This window comes from Anguilla rostrata, chromosome 10 (assembly GCF_018555375.3).
Source record: "Anguilla rostrata isolate EN2019 chromosome 10, ASM1855537v3, whole genome shotgun sequence".
Classification (NCBI taxonomy): domain Eukaryota; kingdom Metazoa; phylum Chordata; class Actinopteri; order Anguilliformes; family Anguillidae; genus Anguilla; species Anguilla rostrata.
In genome coordinates, this window is record NC_057942.1 from 41,464,659 (window position 1) to 41,484,806 (window position 20,148).

Consider the following 20,148-nt stretch of genomic DNA (forward strand, 5'->3'; position numbering starts at 1 on the left):
TGTCTCACTAATGCCTCTGGTCTCCTCCCGCTCGGGTGTGGGTGGGACAGGCTTCACCAAACCTCACATTCCCACTGAAACTAATTAGCGGCCTGAAGGCGGGAGCTCGGGGGGCCGGGCTGTGACGGGGAGACGCAGCGTGGGTCGGGGGGTTTGGGGGTGGGGGGCGGGGGGTGTGGGGGTTTGGGGGTGGGTGAGGAGCAGAGGGGGGGGGTGTGAGCTCTTCCCCGTTGCTGAAAAGCCCACTCAGCTTTGAGTGAACGCACTCTGAGCGACGCTGGGCTTGACCGAGCAGCGCGGGCAGCATTCTCCACAGTAATGACGTGATTACCATTCCCCCTCAATCCATCTGGCTGAAATTTTTGATGGGACCTGCATAATGTCTCAAAGTTTTGTTTTTTTTGCCTTTTGTTTAGGCCCGCTTTAAGTCTGATGTTAATTTAAAGGCTTGCGCAGTGTGTCTGGGATCTGAGGACGGGACGGGGAGGCGAAGAGAATACATTATTGAGCAGTCCGAGAATGCAAAGAAACCGAAACAAACAGACAGTAATTTGCCTCTCCTGTCACTCCGCCAAGGTAAATAAAACAGACTTTTCTCTCGCAACGGGTGCGTATTTTTCAACAACAACAACAAAAAAAAAACGGGAACCAATCAAGTTCATTGAGCCCCCCTTACTCTTGCTCTTCCTGTTTTAGGGGGAGAGGGACAGAGAGGAGCTGGGGGGGGAGAGTGGAAGAGGCGTATTGAGCGTGCCCAGTTCGTGCGCCCCACCCCCGCCCCCCCCCCTCCCCCCACATCTTCCTGCAGGGCTCAGATCAATAGCAGCTGAATGCCATCTGCTTGGGGCAGCAGAACGCCACCCGAGGTCCGCGCCATGCATCTTCCCCTATTGAAAGGTTATTTTTATGCGAGTAAACAATTCATCCTCTCGCCGCCGCGCCTGATGCTCGTTTGCCGCGTCCGATCGATGCGGTATGCAAAACGGGGAGCGGGAAAAAAAAAAATTGAATCCTAAGAGTGAACCTGATGACCAGGTGACGGCTAATCGATCAGCCCTGCCGCCAAACTCTGACGCGTGGCCGCGGTGTTTTATAGCCGGGGATGCAAATGATGTTTAACTGTACTGTGAAAATTTAGAACCTTTTGTCAGTAACGCGCATATGGGTAAAAAAAAATAAAAAAAAAAGGGATTCTGTCATTTCGCGTGGCGTTATTAGCAACTGTGCTGCAAACTGTGTGTGTGCCCATCCACACGTTATGCCCATATTAGGCCACAATCATAGCACAGACATACAGCCACTGCACTGGGTCAATGGTGTCATTTGGCGATCACATACGAGACGGTCTGAATCTGTTTCTCAAACTGCACCCTGTGGGGGGGACAGTACGGTTGGGAATAATTTACCGTGCTTCCTTTGACTTTGCGGGACAGTGGCAGGGGCGTTACCACGACGATGCCCTGCCATACAACCCCCCCCCCCCAACCCTCCTACACAAAACCCCCTACCCCACCCCACCCCACCCCCTCGAGGTTGCATTGTGGTTTACATAAAGGGGGGGTGGGGTGTTGGGGGGGTGTGTGGAACAGCGGTGTGACGGGACGGGATGGGACGCCCCACGCGCGCCTTTTTCGGGGGGCATCACCGCGGCGATGGCGGGCGCCTGACCCACGGCGCGGTGCGTCGGGGGAGACACAGACATTTCCAGCACACGCTCGGCTGGCCGCGGCTCCGGGGGGGATTGTTCTCCTCTTATTAGATTTTCTGCAGCGCGGCCATTACTGATAAATGTACTGGTGTATTCACTGTCAAGTTAATCAATGCTGCCAAAGTTTTGTTGACCTAACAGCAATCCATAAAGCCGAACCTCTTTTTTCTCTCCCCCCAATGACAACTCTGTCCGACGCCGGGGCCTTCAGAAGCCCGAGACGGCTTCAAAGGGGGGGGGGGGGGGGGGGGGGGCGCGCGCGGTTTTGAAGCACTGTCCACAAATTGAAATACTGTCTTTAAAAGCGGCCAATTGTTGTGACGCCTCGCCTGTCCGAGAAATTGTTTAAAAACCAGAGTCACTCAAATAGATCCAGTTTGATGGTTAAAACGCTGGCAAATCGATAACTTCACAGATGATAGAACGTTGTCAAGTTAAAAAAAAAAAAAAGAAAAAAAGAAAAAAACATGCAATCGCCTTGACAACAAACCCCTCATTTCCACCAGCCGTGTCCGGGCAGAGATGAAAGGAGCTGGAAGAGAGGGAAACTGGGGGAGGAGTGGAGGGGTGGGATGGGGGGGTACAGAGAAGAAATAAGACCTTGTTTTCTCATGTAAGGTACTGTCATCAAGCAGCCCCCCAAAACAAATTACAGCCGCACGCTTTCGCGAGCAATTACGGCCTTATGAAATATGAATTGCGATTGATTTTTTTTTTCTTTTCTTTTTTTTCCCCCTCTCTCTTCTTCTTCTCTCACGGTCATTCGTACGCTCGGCGTATGAAATACCCTCCGTATAAATTGTGAGAGAGAGCTGACATTATTAGTGATATTTCTTTTTCCTGTGTTTGTTTTTTTTTTTTTTTTCTGCAGCAGCAGCAGCAGCAGCAGCAGCAACGACGAGTGAGAAATATAATCTCCGCTGCAATCACAGATAATTCATTGTGGCTGCGGAGCTGTGGGGTCTCAGTGCCCTGACCAGGCCGGTGAGGGCCGGGCCTGATGATGGTGAGGGGGGGCGGGGGGTTGGGGGGGGGGGCGGGAGAGAGGCACAATTACTGGGGAGGAGAGGGAAACCCAGCATAACCTGGATGGAGAATACTGATTAACCTTTTTCACGCTGTTGACAAATGAATTGGATCAACAGTGTAAGACTGCATTTATCACTGCCTATCTACACTTAGGTCCCTGTTCGGGCCGGAGAGAGAGAGGGGGAAAAAAAACAAAAAAAAAACAACTTTCAGCTAATAAACCCAACTAGCCTGCCACAAAGCATTGCGCTGTCGTAGGCCTCACGCTCAAGCATCAATCTTCTCTAATCATCCCGGAGAAGAAAACCCGGGAATTAGCCGGGAATATTAACGGAAGACTAGAAAATAAATGCTGCTAAAACTGACACAGCAAGCAACGGCTAAAACGTGCACTCTGTCAAAGGATGTGGTACCATGTGCATCTCTTAAGGTGGAGATGAACATTAGATGTGCTTTAATTGTGCTACTCCACAAGCCTTGAGCATGATATCGATCATAACACTGTCTCATAAGAAGCTCATTGCAGGCCAGTAGTTACCCTGGAATATCTCAACTCCGTATAAATTAGTATAAATGTATATTTTTCGGATTTTTTTTTCTTCTAACCAGCGTTGGCTCTAGCATTGCACTTCAACACGAGCACTTACCAGTGTTAATGTGCTTAGAGATACGCACTCACTACTAAAACCCAACTGCATTTGCCTACGGGCCTATTTTTGGTCGCAGGTCCCCCCTCTTTTGTAAAGGTCGCCTCTCTGACACCTCGCCGTGCCATTTGCATTTAATTGCGTGTTTTATTGACCTTCAGTTTCGGCGACCTGACTGCATGCCACTAATGCAGTTCGGGACCGTGATGTGTTCACTCAGCAGATGCCGGGACGTGTAATTAGCAGGCTCTTGCTAATTGTGCCTCTGTCCAGCAGTCTCCACCATTGTGCCTTGCTGCACAAATTAAGAACAATTCGGAGGCCTGTTTAATTTTATCTCTGTAATGAGGATTCTGGGGGACACAACTATACAACACCCTCATCAATTCCCCTTTTTTTTCTCCCTCCTGCACGCGTTTGTTTATGTGTATTTCGTCGCTACGGCAGGTACAGGCGCTTAAGTTCTTTCGCGGGGGGCCAAATGCTTTCCCCTTCCATACCGGCCGGCGAGCTCGAACCATCTCTCAAAATGAACCGAATCAAGCGGGAGAAGGAATTATTTTTCTTTATTAAGTGACCCGTGTCCCCCCCCCATCCCTCCCCCCCCCCGGGGGAGATGAACCAAACCAAACAATTAATCTTTTCCTATTGGTTCTCAACAGAACCCCCCGCTCCGGTAACCAGCGAGACGGGCCCGTACCTGCGGCAGGCGGAGCATAGTAATTAGGCCTGGCCGGGGGAACGCTGCGGACTCGACCGGGAGGCTCGACTCTTGAGAGATTTTCCGCGTGACAACAAGGTTACCCGGCTAATAACAGCGCCTGCGGAACCGCGGCTGCAGCCGGCCAGGACAACAAGTGCATAATTAACAAGGTCCAGGGTTTTAAATGCAGAAAGCTATTAGAAGGAAAAAAAAAAAGAAAAAAAAAAACGCTGGAGAAAAATACATTAATCTCCCACGGCCCAACGAAGTGTTTAATCAAATTAGGCAGGGCCCCCCCCTGTTCATGGAGGACCGCGAATGGGTCGCGAGCGAAGAGTCTTCCAGTTAAGCGACCGTCAATATCTGCAACTGCTGACACACGCTGAAAAGACAGCAATCTTTTAAAATGCTTGTTTTTAAAATAGAAAAAGTATTTTTTTTTAAAAAAGGTCTGATGCGCGAATAATTATACGCATTCTCAAAGCAAAATTGCAGCAGTTTCTAGTTTTTTTTTTTTTGATTCGTTATAATAGCTCACAGCAAATACAATAACAACTATGTGTGATACCTAACATTGGCAATATGGACATTACTATATTAAATAGGTGCCATTCATAATGAGAAAACATTACATTTGTAGTAATAAATTGGTTATAAAAACACAGTCTCTTTTTATTGAACAATGTATCTTACTGTACAACAGTTTTGCCCACATCTAATATCTCAATATCTACTGATTTCATGAACACTATTTATAAAGAGTCAAAAATAGATATCATTGTGCCAGTTGAGGTGGATGGTTTTCAGCGTTACTGCCTGTGTTGTTAGCCCTGGCTAGCAAGGTGCTGGGCTGGATAAAGAACACGGTTTACTAAACCGTAAAAAGAGTCAAGTCAGTCTCCCCTCTCGTGCGATTCCCCCAAGAAACTAGGCTAATGGGGTTTTTCTGGAAAGAGAGGAAAACCCTGAAAACAAACCAAGTGAGGAGGGCCAGTGGCCCACAGCACACGGAAAAACAAAGACGGGTAACGGTGAGATGTTCAGGAAGGGGAAATATACAGTACAAACGCGTGGGCAATGGGGGCAGATACAGTAAAAACAGGTCAGTGTAAAAATTAGGTCAGTGACAGAAATTTCTTGCAGATCGTTCTAAAACAGTATCTGCTAAGATCCTTCTCAAAACAGGTGAAACTAAGACTCCACAATGAAGACCAAATTATTAAACGATGAATGAATGTGATGATGGGTAAAAGTACCCACAAATGGGCAAAAAAGCTAATTTAAAGTCAAAACAAACTAGAAAAAAAATCAAAAAGTGGCACGGCATGAAATTTTTTTATCTGAAGCAAAGTTAAGAGTTCTCAGTAGTGTTCAGACAAACAGCTTCCTTGTGTGCATCTTCAGTAACTTTTAAATAAGAAGGACACTTACGGGGAAGCCACAAGCCATGGATCAGTGAGGGGTCATAGAAAACAACTGAAGAAAAAAAAAAAACTGAAAAGCATGACGGAATAGTCAGATAAAATCAAACAAAAACCTTTCATGCCTTGATTTTTTCCAGATGTTTCTCCCTAATGATTATTTTGATAACCTTGCTTATGAATATGGTCCGCAGTTATTCCCAGGAAGTTTGATCCTGACCTAAAAAAAAAGACTTCTAAAGAAGGAAAATGAGGAGTATATGTGTTAGCAGCAATGGTAACAGTTGCTGAGTGGCTCATCCTGGTAAGGCACTGTTCTAATGCAGGGATGGGTCCCAAGACCAGCAAGACTTGAAAAAAGAATTATATCATCATCGCTATTACATGTGATTAAAATGATTCTCAACAGTGAAAGAAGCTAAACAAAAATTGTCATGCAAACATGGAAATATGAAGGGGTAACTGTAGAGAAAGTGGAAGGTAAAGAAATGTTTAAGCGAACCCAAAACAGAATACAAAATCTTTCAATGGAGGTGACGTGACCCCAACTGTGAGGTAACCAACTCAGACTACATTGTAAAATCTGATATTAGAACAACATTGCAGAAGATAAAGACAATGTGTGTATCATATATCTCCAGGTAAAGATGAGATAGCAACAGAGATATTGAAAGCTGACTCCACGACTGCTGGAAATGGCAGGAAAATGTATTGAAGACAAGACACAAGATAAAGAAGTAGTGAAAAGGATACAGTAAAAGGATATGACTGTGTTTTCTTATGAAAATTGAAACTACTCTTACATATGTTCCTGATATTTTGATGAATTTTAATCAAAATATAGTGATCTGAATTTAAGCTAAGATAACAGGATTTAAGCAAAGATAATTCACTCGTATGTACATAGATTTATGCTTCATTTTGGGACCTTCCCACAGGCAAAGCACTGTTAAAAGGTAAAGGTAATTTGAAGTTAAATTTGAATTCTTGCCAATTCTGTTCTTTTGATGTAAAAATAAAAAGGTAATATAAAAATGTTTAAAAATGTCACAGTGTACAATAGATTACACCAAAACTGGATAGGCCAATATTAGGCCAAGTCCAAGCACTAATTTCCTTATATAACGTACAGATTCAGCATTCGAAAGTCGCTTGAGTTTAAAGAAATGCGGACGCGAGCGTTACAAGTCGCTGGCGAAATTGAAGTTTACTTTTCTCCGCCACTCTGGCACCCGCGTAGGGCCCCGTGGCTGGGGGCCCCCGGTCCGTGGCGGGGGCCCGATCTGCGGTGGGGGCTCGGTCCGGTCCGGGACCCGCTGACAAATAACAGCGAATTCTGCTCTGTCCTACATTCCAGGGCTGGCTTCCCCCGAAAAACCTGTGGGCTCGGGAGAGGCGGAGAGCGGCCCCGCTAGAAACAGTGATGGATTTCAGTTATTAGCGGATCAAAAAGATGGATGGTGCTCTGCTTCTCCCAATCAACATCATCATCTAGATCTATTTAAAGATACTATGTGTGCTAATCAACTTATTTAAGCCCGTGATAATATCAGGCCAGAATAATCTTCCGAGCCGCGCTGCATCCCCCGTCGATCGATAAGATCACTTGAGCCGCTGCGAACGGCAGTAAGTAATGACTGTCCCGGTCATTAATATTATTTAACGCTCTTTTCACGGGGGTTTAATGAAGAAGAAAAACTGCGCGCTGCGCGGAGCTCGCCGCGTAATCTCCACCAGCCACCGCTTTCCATTCCGCACAACAACAACAAAAAAAAAAAAAACCCAACGAGGTGCGAAACAGAAGCGATAATTACTAATTAACATGTGATTCTAAAGAGTGAAAACGCTTTAACGTCTAGCGCGCTACCTGCATTTTATCGTCTGGTCGGTTGAGTGCATGTGCGATGTGCTTTCAAATTGCCACATAGAATGCTATGTATTATATATACTTTCATCAATGAAAAATGATGCAAATCATATATATGGGAAATTTTACAGTTTTCAGCTTTGTAATGCATTTGAGTTCATGGTGAAGCTTAATCATTAATATTGTTAATAATCTTGCATTTGACAGTACCCTGCAAAGCTTTTATCTCCTAAATTGTAAGAATACATTGAACCATTTTGCCCAACCAAGAACCCTTTACCTAGATAGGTTTCCTCTATGGAGACAAGGAGGAACCTTTTTGAATCCTTTCGTCTGAGAGTGTAGCTCACCAGTCTATCTAGCTAGTTCGCCATTTGCTTCCAGGCCTACTCATTTCAATCATTCAATGAAGTCCAATCAACATATTTTTTGATAAGGCAAGTTTGAAGCCTTGACGTCAGCTTTTCTACAAGCTAGATTTGGGAAAAAGTTTTAACGGTCGCCTCCTCTTTCTAGAGGAACACCAATTTTATTTTGTGATTTGAAATTGATTTCCTTAACCCCTTCCATGACTGAACTGTCAAGACATTTCTTGAATCAGCAGTTCCCTCCCTGAATATAGGTGATTCTATCCAGTTGATGATATATAGAAGGCTGTTAGCAAGGAGACCATGGCCTACAAGGAAAGGTTACGCAATACCTGGACACCTCTAAGCAGTGCTGCAGGTCAGATGGGACCAAATAACATTGTATCTTCACAATAAGGGGAGGAGTTTAGATGGACCAATGGCATTTCAGCAGTGACCACTGACAATCAATGGCAATGGTGCCCAATCATGTGCCACAGAGGGCCAAGAATATGCTGGTTTTCATTCCAACCAATCACTACACCTGATTTCACTAATTAGCACACCTTCAACCAGAGATTTTGATATTAAATATAATATATATACGTGTGAGCTGTTGGTCTTGTTCATTAAATCAGACATTGCTTCCTTCACGTCTCTATCATTTAACACGAAATTAAAATGTCACCATTGTTCGCCATTAGTTCCCTTGCAGGCACACGTTTCCCTTCTAACAAGCAGATTAGAATAGTCGACTTCCTCAATGTGGTTCAGCCCCCTAGACCAGTGCTCCAAATCCACGGCCCCGTACGGCTTTACTTCAAGAACGCGGACATAAATCTAATACGCCGAATTATAAATCACCGGCGGCCCCCAACAAGGAACCCTTCAATCGCGAGCAGCATTTGGTACTCGCGGTAATGCGCAGGGAAAACGCCGGTAAGAACATTAAAGAAACAGGAAACACAGCGATAATTCGGCTCCAGCCAGGTTGCGATGCCATCCGTTATCCGCGCGGACCGGGCTGATTTATCGCCGTGGTAACGGACGCAGAACGTGGCGGCTCGCGGTGACAGGGGCTGTCCCGATGCTCTGATTGACAATGATAGCCATCAGCTCGCTCTCCTCACAGTGTGTTTGTCACATTTCTGTCAGCATCCGTGGCTTCGCCAGATTGGGCTGTAGGGTCAGCCACTCACAAGGCTGTGGATCAATAGATATCTCCCGAGCTGACAGCTAGAAAAAACTAATTCTGATTTCAAAAAGTTAACAAATCAGCTTATGTTTATAATCTGGACGTTTCCAGTGCTTACATTTTTCTCTTACACGGCATCTGGGAGCGATCTGTGAGCGTTACAGAAAGGTTGTGTGACAAGTATGTCAGTAAATAAATAGTACAGAAAAAAATAGACACTTGCGAAAAATTCAATGAATAAAAGTGATTTTCCACAACATGCCCTAAATAAATAAATAAAATTGAAAAACACAATTGCATATATGAAAAAATAATAATGAAATAATATTTTAAACACCAAACAAGGGGATGATGTATCTTAAACAGAATAGACTAAATGGCAAGCTTGACTGCTTGGCAAAATATCCAGAATTTCTCAATTTTTCATATTATACATCTATAGACTTCATATATTTATCTCATATTATGACCACCTGCTAAAAACTCCATTATGGTACTGGGCAAAAAAGATAAATTAAGTCCAGGTTTCTGAAGTTATTGCATTTTCATCGTATCAGCAGAACAGATTTGCATTTATAGTCATCTTCTACAAATGCTGGCCCTGGCTAAAAAAGCATTTCCTGCTTTGCACTGTGAGAATCCTGTTGGAAACATGCATGTACACAGACCAGAGTAAAGTGCTCGCTACCTCCAGATGCCTCCTGCCCCTGTTACCTCAAGTGGTTGTGCAAAGATGAAATAACCCTGATTTTCTGTCATAAACTGCGGAAGTAAATGAGACAGATCACTGCTTTACGCTCATATTTTATGAAGCGAGACCCAATCCACCACCGCTTATTTTTTATAATATATTATTTATTTATTTATTTATTTATTTAGTCAGTCATTCATTCTCAGGCCGGAGGTGTGCCGGAGCCCCTGTCAAGGCCAGGTAGAGGGGGCCCGGTGACAGTCAGTAATGGATGGCCCGGGGTTGAATGAAGACAAACTGGAGACAAGCCCAGTTTCCAGTAGGGCTAAGCTGCTTACAAGATAAATACTCGGAGGGTGCCCCTTCAGCCTGTGATTAACCGCCCCTCTCCCTCCACACAAACTGCAGCCCGGCCAGTAGTGGAGGGGGGGGGGGGGGGGGGGTATCAACACGCTTGTGGTCCGAAAACCAGAAACCAACGAAAGTCCGGGAGCCGGCTAAGCAAGCTCTCCTGGTCCAGGATTGACCTACAGTAAGGGGCTTTTTAAAGCAGCGTGGCAGCCACCAATATTTAAATGACTTCCTTGACCTTTCCCCGCTCGCTACGCCCTCCCTCCCCCCTGTCCGCGATTGAGCAAACAGCGGCGACTTTGTTTCGTATGGACAGCGCGTCAAGGCGTGAAGGGGGCGGATTGACCGATAAGGGGGCCCTGGAATGAGCGAGCGAGCGAGCTAGGCGGGAATGAGAGAGAAAGCGAGCGAGCGAGCGAGCGAGGCGAGTGAATCGCGGGTGAATCGCGGACCAGGCGCGCGCGGTAGCGGCGAACTGGCGGACGGGGAGTCGCCGGGATTCCACCACAGCAGCTGGCCACTGAGGCGCCCTGCCCGGGAGATGGATGGTGATGTCACGGCTCGCGGTGCGCTGCTGCTGCTGAGTGCGGGACTCTGTGCAGGCCGGAAACTAACCGACAAAAAAAAACAAGAACAGCTGCACACGTCCAGGGGATTTGTTAGTGTATTTTATTTATTTCATTATTTATAGATTTATTTATTTATTTATTTGTTTGTGTGTGCATTTGACAGCTTCCATAACATACTACTTTGTTTCCAAGGGAATTAAATTCAGTGTATCTTCTAAAATAAATCCATTTTATATATAAAAGAGTAACTTTGGTGGAGTCTTGGTTTTAATGTGTTTGCACCCATACATACTGCAATTAAAAACAATAAAATAAACCACATGCCTGGGAAAGTTCCTGCTTTCAAATAAATTATTGCAATATACATATAGAATTAAAACTAATAGGCACCTACCCATAAACGCAGTGGCAATACAAATTTTAGTTTATCTTACCATTAAAATCTGCAATATTCAAGTATGGTTTCAAATGCAGCAATAACTTAGGATTTGAGACCTTACTGTTTCGAGACCTTACTGTGGTCGCTGAATTGATGTAATGATTAATAAGTTAATCATTACATCAATTATAATAATTATCAGTTATTTGGTGTGATCTGGGTTTAAGGAAATACATAGCTCAAGTCATAAGTGTTTAAGAATTATCACATTGCTTATGAGTCAGGACTATAGTGGACTACCTGGAACATCCAACATTAAGAAGTTTAGACTAGACTAGTGAATTAATGTTATGAAAATCTCAAACATACAATGCACACATCACGATAAATCAAAACGTTGTCTGATAGAGGACGACATAACTACAATAAGCCAGCCGCGTGGCTAGCTTCTCGTTAGCCACCACTAGTCTACCGGCTTCTCCACACACCCAATTAAGAGTAAATGCTGAGGAGGACAAAAGGTGTTTTTTTCTTTTTTTTGCGCACCCCATGGCCATGACAACCTCTCTGGGCCGTCCTCACACGGGGTCCGAGGTCACAAGAGGGGCCCTCTTGGGCCACCCTAATTACAACACACTGGCGTGACACTCGAGTGCCACTGGGGTCGAGGGGGTCAAAGGTCGAGAAGGGGCTAGAACAGGAAGTGTATAGTGTGTTGCGTACTCTCGGGAGTTCGCGTAGCCGCACAGAGTACCTCTATAATGCTGAACAGTCAGGAAGTTCGCCTTCCAGAAAGCTGCTACCAGTATATTACTGTATACTGCATACTGCATACTCTACACTTGCGTGATGTTGAGTACTAAATATGGACCAGCATGCAATGCCCTCTTGGATTATATGTAATTGTGAAATCTTGCATTCAATTCTCAAAATAAAAAAAGCAATAATAGCTATTATTATCATATTCTATAATATTGGCACATTCTGTGGATCCATTCAATAGTGTATTGTCTGGAAGTTGTGAACTAACTGGTCCAAGTATGTGACAGTCTTGCAGTTACAATTCTCAAACAGCAACCCTGCACCATGGCCCACATAAAAAATTCTACCATTCTGTCAAGTAATTAAAGCAAACACAAAGATCTGGGCTCGTTTAAATCTATATCATATAAATCATATAAGCAATTACTTTAGGATTTCAAGGAAATTAAAGTTTTACCTTTACATCTGTACCTCCATAACCATGAACATCAAGTTCAGTTCACACAGTAAGCATAGGTTTGGTCAGAAAGTTATGGTAAGTCAAACTAGGAGGCATGACGATGAGCTCCATCAAGATAGCGATACACAAGTGCTGGATGGAGATACAAGTATAACATGAAAGTGCTAGAGGAACAAGATAGACGGACACAAGTGATAAGAGTGACCCTATATAGGCAGTGCCCTGCAGAGTAGTCATAGTTAGGCCAGGTACAGTCTGAAGGAGATGCGTCTTCAGACCACGGCGGGAAATGGGCAGGGACCGAGCGCTTCGTAGCGGAAGAGTCACGCCAACACTGTAACCCAGCAGGACGTGGCACTTGTGCGTTATTCCACCATCGCTGTAGCACTTGATGCGAGTCATTGTACAAGGATAATGGCCATCAGGATAATCAATACGGAATGACAATACTGAAATGGGAGGTCTTACATCGCCGGCCGCGCTTATCAGCCTGCACTCGATACCGCCAGAACTGCTTTTTACCTCGCCGCACTTTTTTTCCCGAGGTCCCTCCTCCCCACTGTCTAAAAATAATCCAGCAGTAAAGGTTTCCTGGTTTCCTCCGAGCAAGCAAGCAAGCCAGCAAGCAAGCAAGCAAGCAAGCAAGCAAGCCGGGGGCCTCTCAGCCCCCTTAACCTTTCCCAAAGTTGTAGATGAAATGTCAGCGCGGGGCCCTCAGGTATAAGTTAGCAGCCTAACCGGACAGCGCCGCCGTATGAATCACTGTCAGTCCACATGTGGAATCAGCAGATTCCGGCCTCATCCGGCACGGACATTTAAAAAAGGGGGAAAAAGGAGGCGCTCCAGGAGCTTTGGTATTGATTTTTCCCCGCCGAACAAAGAGACTTTCTCTAATACATGATACATCATAATCAGGTAATTTGTACCTTAGCGTCAACAGATGAACAGGAGTGTTTCAACAAAGATGTTGACCTGCAAAAAGTATGCCTTCTTTCCCCCTTTTTTGTGGTGTAAATACACGGGGAGCAGTTCCTAGACACTAGCAGGTTCTGTTTTTTTTAAATTTTTTTTAGCCAAAAATATTTATACATTGAATTTTCATATAAATGAAAAAAACAAAAATAAAAACTTTTCAAAGGGTCGCATTCCTCATTTTCATTTTTTAAAATTCAGAGCCACACTGGTATAAAAAAGGTACTGTGAGATTAATTAGCCTCTTTTCATGTGGTGCCTCCCCTACGAAAAAGCAAGGTTTGAAAATGATAGATTGCTCCCAAACAAAAATACTCTATGGGAAGAAAATGACAGGTAGTCTGATGGTTTTTCGTCAAGCAAAACAAAACTTATTGAACAAACTCAAAATGGCTGCCTAATTGGTTGCCACTTAACCTAAAAGGCACTTCAATGACCTCATAAAAGCATGAAAATCCAAAAATTCGGCAGGATTTAATGTTTAATGAGTGTTGAAAGCCCAAAATACCCACAATTCCACAGCACTGACAACCCAAGGAAATTCTCCAGGTGCTTAAAAACATTTTTGAATATTATCCCTTATTGTATAAATACAAATGTCAGATTTTTTTTAGAGAGCTTTTGTGTTTGCTTAATTGCCTCAGCTGTGCCTGCAAAGGAATTATTTGTCAGTTAAAGTTAAGGACATGTGACTGAATTTAGGCCCCTGTCTGATCCCTGCACAGACGAAAGTAAATCACACACCACAGTTAGGGATTACGGGCAAAAAGGGAAATACTACTACAGTACTTATTGTGCCATTTAGGAGTACAGGACAACCAAAAATTTGCGAACGAGTTAAGCAGGGACATAACGTGGGATAGGGAACCCAGCCCACTGGCCAGTCCGCAAGCTGACCGCTGTCCCCACGCAATCAACGATATTGTAAAAGCAGCCTTTTGTCCGCAGTCAAAGCAGTAAAACTGCTTACGAGGCCATTCGCCCGTTTCATCTTTACTTCATTACCGGCACCTGCAAAAAAACACACTTTCTATTCATTCGCAACTCGGGGAGAGAGAGAGAAATGCACTGTCAAACGAAAAGGTTAAATCCATAGCCTTGTAACAACGCTCCCTCTGTGGGGACCGTGGAGAGATTGTTGGCAGGCCGCGGGATGGTCCGGGTAACGCAGGCGAGGCCGGCGAGCGTGTGAGATACACACCGATGCCTCCCCCCCCGTCTCATCTGCGGTGGATCTCTGCCCCCCCTCGCTTCCACGGCAACACCCCAAACGGCGCATGCCATGCCACATCAGGCCCAGTTTGCCTACCTCTCTCCCGGACAGTCCGAAACACTTTTCCTGATCTCTTTCAACCTGATGTATCGTCAATATATGGATCGTCCTGCTCTCTAATTCAGTGAAAAAATCTAGTTTTCCATTAGTCTCTGCCTTTCTAATTTTCAACACAGCTTTTCTAAGTGTAATTATTAAAGGCAGATTCAAGAAAGCAATTACTGAACTACCGTTTGTATCTTTGAAATCTTAATATGGCGGCAAGAAGTTGCCGGCGGGTACGCCGGGAGAATGGCAATATTCCCCCCTTTGTTTGGACGTCAGGAAGGAGCCTTCCCTCCGTTTGATCCCCCAACACACCTCACCTCCGCTACTAAAAGGGTTTAAGGAGCCGAAAATAGTTCAAAGGGTTCCGTCTGCTTTCTCAGGTCTATGATGCGATGTGAGGACCGGTGAAAGACAAGTTTTATCATATTGTATAGGCATAAAGAGGCTTATGTTTAGGCATGAAGACACATAAAGTTAGAGAGAATACTTGAGAAAGTAGCTAAATCTGCAGAAATCAAATCGTACTAAATGTGGAAAACAGGACTGCGGTTATAACTGAATATCTGACTGTAAAATAAATCTATTGATTGGTATCTGCACGAATGATGTCTTTGTCCATGCATGAACACACCAATCAACAGATTTCCTTTAACAGTATATTGGGAAGTATACATTCAACTTCAAAATGGGAAGTAAATATGCCAAAAGGAAATAATCAAAAACTGATATCGATCCAACACACTGAATTTCAAAACTTCAAAAAATTCTATCAATCCATCACTGAAAATGTGTTATATGGTATAATGGCATATAAATGGCATTTAAATGGCAAATACTGCACAAGTGAAAATAACAAAATATTTTTTATTTCATTCATCAATTCATGTGTCATTTTTCATATTCTGTAACACAAGAAAAAAAAAAATCTGGAAACTAGTAACTTTATACTAGAAAAAGGCTATACTTTTTAACGCTATACTTTTGAAGACATCAGCTCAGGCCACTGTATGTATGAGTTTTAGTGATTTTTAAAGGAGCAAAGGGAAAACTGTCAAGCTAGTTTCTGACATGCATTTGCATCACTCGATGACAACTGACACCAGTGAAAGGCCACAGAAAACTGCTTATTGATCACTGTAAAACTATTCAGGGGAGCAGATAAGGTTATATCTGAGGGAGACACTGACGAAGAAGACATTATGCGCCCCTCGCACTCCAGTGCTTTAAGGAACACAACTTCATTATATCGTGCCACTTGCGTTTATATCATTTTAAAGAGCGCCTGATTGGTTTGTATAGGTGGCGATGGGAGTGGGCCTCCTAGCACATCGGAGCTATTAACTGCCAGCCGTGCCCGTTCATAATCTCTTGCATACTAAACGCGCGGGGTGTCACGCCACATTTGGGACTGAGGCCTTGGAAAGCCGCCAGCTAATGAAATGGGAGGAACACCCAGGCAAAGCCATCTGACACTGCCAGCTCCACCCCCCCCCCCCCGCTCCCCCACCCCTCACAATTAAATTAATTCCCATTGCAATTCTGACCTTTCCCTCCTAAACACAAAGGAAAATAACCAGCAACTCCACATTTCTGTAGTGCTGACAATCACCAACAAGACCTGGCCAGAGTACTAAGGATTTTACCCCCCCCCCCCCCCACCAAAAAAAAATCCATAATTTATCTAATTTTGGTGAAGCATACAGTTACGATAAGGGAACTATGATGAGGACTGTGCTATAAATCTGCACATGTCTATTCACCGTGCAGCAGCAAATGTTGATATAAAAAATAAAGCTCACCTTTCTTTTTCCCTGTTAGATTTACTAATAAAGATCAATTAAAACCATAAATCTTCAAGGAGGCGAGCGGTGAGGACGTAAACGCAGGGGTGACGGTTCTGCTAACGTCACAAAAGGAGCCGGTAACGGTGGGCCGGTCCGTTCATCGACAGGGACGCAAAGGTGTCAGGATTCATAAAACCACCGGCACAAATAACGACGTGACCATCAGACGTCAACACCGCCGCCCCGGTGATGGGGAAATTATTGGCAAGTTTCGGATAGCCGATGGATTAATGCATGCAAACGACCTCATTCGATACTGATGCCTTCAGTGAAAGTCACGGCGGCGGAAGCAGGTATGCTCTCGCACAGTGGAGGTATATTCCTCAAACAAAACTATGAAAGCAACACAAGGTGATGGATTTAAAATAAGCACCTATATTCTGGTGGTCTGTACCACTGTATCAAATTTAAATGCAATAACATGCAAATATTACAAACACAAACAGGTTAATTGCAAGACTGGGGTGTATTCAATAGGACACAGCTGGAAAATTACGGAATTAATTTATCAGTTTTTGACTGTTAATGTGGTCAAAATAATTAGTAATCATTAGTAAGTGTTTAGAGACAGTGGATAATTGTGCTGTTAGTAAGCTGGGTCTACAGGTGAAACAATAACGATGGAGACTGAGAGGTTTTAAAAAGGACCACCGGGTATTTGGGAAATAGCTAATTCCTTAATATGGTGTGTTTTAAAAGGGAAACAATTGACGAAGCAGATCGATGTTTAAATCTTTTTAAAAGTATCTTCAACCTCACACAGTTCAGATCTACGCATACTGTGTGCTTTCTAATGCACGTGTGTGAGTGATAGAGAGAGCGAGAGGGAGAGAAAGAGAGGGGCAGAAAGAGAGAGTGAGAGAGATAGAGAGAGAACAGGGCATTGAATATGTAGAGAAATACTGGAAAGCACAAGGGGGTGGGAGTGTGGGTGGGTGGGGGGGGGGCCCTTATTGTTCAATAAGTTGACCAATATTGCTTAAACTGCAGTGAAACTACTGCACAAATAATCTGCCAGAGCCACATTAACTGGAGTAATTGTTATTGTTAAAGTTCAACTGTCCCCACAGCAGGGCTTAATACAGACTGGCTGTGTTCAGATGAATAATTCACCCCGCTAAATCTCGCACTTGAAGCTCGGGTGTCGAGCTGTAAGAAGAGGTGGAAGCCAAATGACCTGCTCATTTAGAAGTGTAGATTTAGCCGATTTTAATAGTAACCCATATGGATAGTATCAATCGCTCTACTTAGCCAAAATGGGAACATTTGTTCACACGAGCACGGGGCAAGTTATCAGATCTTATTTCTGCTCTGTCAAATGACCCTGACAGGGAGGGAGTAGGCTTGGTCCTTCAGGTATAATCGTAGAATTAGGGTTAAAATGCACAGGCAAAGAGGCGCCAACCAAAACCATTTCTCTCAGAACTTGCGCGCACACGGATGTTCACACGATCGTCCAAGACCACCGCTATCAAGCGATAAGAAAAATAAATTAATACGATTCCGAATCGGACTTCTCTCCCGGCCTTATCTTCTCCCAGACAAACTCACGCAGACAGTTTTCATAAAAACATACCGTGTGAAAAAACATGCATATCTCTGAGCATAGTGATGACCCCTGTGCTCGCTGCAGCCATCCCTGTTAAAGTCAGTATTGACGAAGCATTACCATGACGATTTGGGCAATTTTTTTAATCCCGTGTCATTTCACAGATCGGCCATCAGCAAAACCACGATGCCCCACTGTTCCTCAAGCTACTCTCTGAAAACAGCGGATGGGAGTGCTCTCTGCTGCATGAAGCCTGACAGCACTGATCTTAATGTGAACAAAAATTCAAGATTTCTTCTTAAAAACGACAAATACATTGTTCAGATTTCCTCATCATCAATATTTCAAGTATAAAGGCTTCTGGCCTTTATAATGCCGATGAGCTATGATCATAACTACAAAAATTTAAATATCAACACGGAGACCGTGTAGTAAAATGCATTCCATGAAACAGTAAATGCGAGAATAACACGACTGTCAGCTAACCCCCAGTAACCCTTATCCTTAATACTGTACATTTATTACACATTGAAAAGCTTCTTAATCCCATTCAAAAACACATTTACGTGATTGCTACATTATCACCAACAATGGCTAAAAAAAAATATGGGGGGGAAAAAACAAGCTGACTCTAACAATTATTGCACACTGATAGCAGGAAGGAAAAGACAAATGCTTGACCACTGGTGAGACTGGGGAGTGGGGGGAGGACGAGGGGGGGGGGGGCTCTGGGAAAAAAAAGAGGGGTTCCATATTTGCAAGCAAATTATATTTTTTTGGGGGGGGGGGGGGCAGCTGGCAAGAGGTGCGCATGACAAACTGATGCAATTTCAGGGGTGTCGTAGGACCGCGGCGATATTTGTCTCGAGCTGGCAAGGGCTGGTCTCCTGCTCTACGCAGGGTTGCCAGATTTGAATCGCCAGAGGTCCAGAGGCCCTTCCCTTGACAGAGCACAAATAATTACAGTACATTCATTTCAGGGCACTCTATTATATTGCTCTTCTTATCTGTGGGGTTTGGGGTGCACTTGATCAAGCGGGGCCACTCGTATTTTGACCATAACGCAGCATAACATTGTTATTTGGAGATATGATAAATAAAGCTAGGCTGGGTTACCAAGACAACGTTTTTTTTTAATTTTATCAGTTTTGTCGCCATTTTTCCCCTGCTGCCTTTTATTTTTTTGATACCTCGATATGCTACAAACCAGAAGGGAGCAAATAATATATGATAGGCAATTATGAAAATAAAATTTCCAGTTATTAAGGTTGCTACAGTATGTTGTAAGATTAGGCAACCAAATACAACAACAAGCACGAATGTTAATCTTTTGATATGAAAATCTATCTATGAATCAATCAACAGCTCAATATGACTATCAGCAGGTGTGTAATAGGGCAAATGTATTTAACTGGCTACATTATTTGGCAGCTAATTTTGTTCTTGAAGCTCATTCATTAAAAACTGTGGTCTGAAAACTCCAGAGATTTAAAATTTCAAATTGGAATATAGATTGGTGTAATAATGAAGTAAATCAAAAGCAGAATCAATGTGGCTTTAAACTTCTGTCAGTCTGTCTGTGCCCATCCTGTATTCATCCAAATGCCATTCTCTTATCTGTACTGGTATACTGCCATCGTTTATATTGATTGATATGGAATTTTTTTTACTTGAAAATGCAAGGATGAATGAGCGTGCAGCAGACCTTGACATTGCAATTCGATGAGTCAATCAAACAAAATGGTAAAGATGATCCCTTATGGTTCGGCTCAGGAAACAGGGAAAATTGAAATGATTGAAGGAGTGGGCCATCAAAAGCGCAGAGCATCTTAATCACAAACACACGCAGACAAGCCTCATCTGAGCATACCTTTCTCACCATCTATATTTTAGTTTGATTAACACTAATCAAAAGGACAACAGTTAGGCAAGTCTGAAGAGCAACACAACCCAGTGATAATGAGTTGTGTGAGAGTTTAAATGCCACAAAGCACACATCCCATAGGCAAAATAAGCCATTAGCACAAATAAACACAATGGCTAATGTATATGGGTATGCTAATGTTCACTAATTAACGGCATTACTGTGTATGAACAGTATGCATAAGGGCTAAGAGCATTTCAGTAGCTTCAGAGAACTCTGCAGAGGTCTCTGAATCTCATTTGGCAGAACTGACTTGGCCCACTTAGCACACAATCAGGAGACACTGCCCTAGGAAACTAATTTAAGTACACAAGTTTAAGTACACCTGTTTAATTTGTTAGGTGGATCAATTAAGAGATGCTGCGGACCGTATTTTAAAAAGAGTTAACACACTTCTCTGCATTTATTT